Source organism: Cavia porcellus, unplaced genomic scaffold (assembly GCF_034190915.1).
Source record: "Cavia porcellus strain 051 isolate PalLab524CR breed Dunkin Hartley unplaced genomic scaffold, mCavPor4.1 scaffold_17, whole genome shotgun sequence".
NCBI classification, from domain to species: domain Eukaryota; kingdom Metazoa; phylum Chordata; class Mammalia; order Rodentia; family Caviidae; genus Cavia; species Cavia porcellus.
Window position 1 is genome coordinate 46562678 of NW_026947500.1, and position 2774 is coordinate 46565451.

General features: G+C 37.9%; 1 pseudogene; it reads left to right on the forward strand.

The window, feature by feature from the left end:
* The first annotated feature begins 278 nt into the window (after positions 1 to 278).
* On the forward strand, positions 279 to 1741 carry LOC100731411 (coiled-coil domain-containing protein 112-like; annotated as a pseudogene).
* Positions 1742 to 2774: the final 1033 nt, after the last annotated feature.

Sequence of the window (2774 nt, forward strand, 5' to 3'; positions counted from 1 at the left end):
AATTCCCAGATGGTGCTTTCCTCCTAATGCTGACTGCCTGAGGAGGCCCATGTACTATTTACCCTTTGAAAATATGTTCTACTCTATATCCATTACCACTGGTTCATTCAGTGTGTTCTATAATAAATCCAAAACATTCTAAAGTATATATTTTCCTTTCAAAATTGTATACCTGTTTCAGGTTGACTGTTTTTGAGGCTGAATCACTCCCTATATGATACAAAATTATTGTCCTGTGGCAAAGACAGAAAGTTTTAAAGAATCTGTTTGATTTAGAAATGGGGTTGGATCAGTGGTTGCTCTTGGGAAATGTAGATGAAACTCATCATTTGGCAAAGTGCTCAGCCATGTGCCTCTTCTCAGAAAACTTTGGCCTTTTTTTCCTGTTGTGAGTAGCCAGACAGGAATGCTTTGCCTCTCTATCAGAACAAAAATAGAGTATCATTTACATGTCTGCACAAGATAAAATTCCATGTTCCTAATATGTATCTCCCATAATGAGTAGTAATACCTCACAAATACGAACACAAATGTGTATATATATATATATATATATATATATATATACACACACACATACACATATGGTTTTTATACACATGTATACTTATGAAAAAATTGATAAATTATGCAGATACTCACAATAGTACTTAATACTGAAATATTTATAATAAACCTGCTGTAAGGAATGTTATGCAAGTGTATTATCTTCCTTGGCACATCTCATCCTTCATTGTGCTTAACCTTCTTATCATGTTGTGAAATCACTTGATTGCTTTCTCATAAAACACAGTGAGATAAAGGGTGATTCAAAGTGGCATTATGCAATTAACACTTTTAAAGAAGAGCAAAGAATGATATATGTGGGCTTACAAAAGAGAAAAGAAGAAATAATGAATTGAGTGTCACGTCAAGCAAAATTGACTCATTGGCTTTGGGAAATTCAGAAACAGAGAAAACTTTCATATCAATTTCAAGCAAAGTTCCTGTAGATAAAATGAGACCAAATAAATAAACAAATAAAATGACACCAAATACTTTTCCAGCAACTGTGATAGATTTTGAAAAATTCCTTCAACAAACAGGAGGTAGACTGGGTTGCTCGGATAATTATGACTAAGAGAACTTTGTAAAGGTGAGACACCAACATAAAGGGAAGCCCAGATTTAAAACAGGAGTTCTAGAACAACTTCCCAGAAGAACACAGGATACAGTTCGAAAGCATGAGAAAGGGTATCAAAATTTTCTGGCTTTAGGAGAAAGAAGAAAGTCTATTCACAATTGGAAAACTACAAAGCAGTAAAAGGAGCAGAAAATTTTCAAGTAAAAAGAGAAGATAGACACCATTCCTGTGCCTTTTCATAATAAACCAGAAGGTAATACAAAGCAAAAAGAGGAAGAAAAAAGAGACAAGGTGATGATTGAAGACTGGATAAAACAGAATGTATACAGCTGTCAATGAAATACAAATCTAAGTTTAAAAAAAGAGGAAGAGAGAAAAAACAGCAGAAAGAGCAACAATACCAGTTTAAACTAAAATTACTACTAGAAATGTACAGACAGAAGAAGAAACACAGGAAGAATTTCTGAGGCTTGAAAAGGAGGTAAGGAAATAATCAGAAAATGCAGGGAAAAAACTGTTGCTGTTGAAATTACCAGGTTTAAAGAAAGGCATTTATATAAACTTGAATTGAGAATTCTAGATAGGCAAAGGAAAAGGAGGAGAAGAAGGAGGAAGAAGAAGAGAGCAATGAGGAGGAAGAAGAAAAGAAGGAAGAGGAGGAAGAGAAGAAGAAAGGAAGAAGAAGAAGAAGAAGAAGAAGAAGAAGAAGAAGAAGAAGAAGAAGAAGAAGAAGAAGAAGAAGAAGAAGGAGAAGGAGAATAGGAGAAGGAGCAAAATGAATGAACAAGGTTGAAAATAATATTAATAGAAATGTCTCCTTCATGAATCCACCAAAGCTACGGAAGAATGGTCTAAAAGCATGAAACCAACAGGTTTGGGGTCACATCTAAACATCCCACACAGAGGTATTGTGACCTGAAGAATTTAGAGAATTTAGGAACTTAGAGAAAACTATGAGATAATGAAATTGCTGTTCATTCAATAGGGGTTCTAACATACCGAGTAATACTGGGACAGTAAGACTAAGCATTTTCTTTTAAGCACCACTAGACTGGACAACTAGAGACCAAGATGGTGGAGCAGTAAACAGCAGAGACAACAACCTTTCTGAGAGTCACCATCCAGACTGGAATATAGTATTTTGAGAAATACAAGAGGAGGGAAGTGGGTCCACTGAACGCAGGAAAAATCAGAAATGCAAACTGAAGCTCACAGAGAAAGGAAAGGGAGAAACTGCAGTGAAAAAGAAAGCAGCTGACAGTGCTTTCTCCCTCAGACAGGACTCACTGCACAAGAGGAGCAGTTCAAACCTGAAGCCCCAGTGTGATGGTGACAGTATCATCCGTGGAGGCCTCTGAAAGGAGACATGGTGGTGCAGGGGAGCAGCAGATGTGAGGGACTGCACTGGTTGGCAGTAAGTGCAGAGCACTTAGTATACCCTCAAGAGAGCACAATTAACCAGGGGCCATCTTGGAGATGGACTGACTGAGCTCAGAACCCAGAACTGCTGCGACCTCCATCTAGCAGCTCCCAGCTGGGTTCAGACCCAAGAAAACTGCTTGGACAGTGGCAAGCCCAAAGACTCTGGTCTCAAGGCAGACCTGCTGAGAGTATTCACAATCCCACAACGAAGCTACTGCTGGCTTACCGG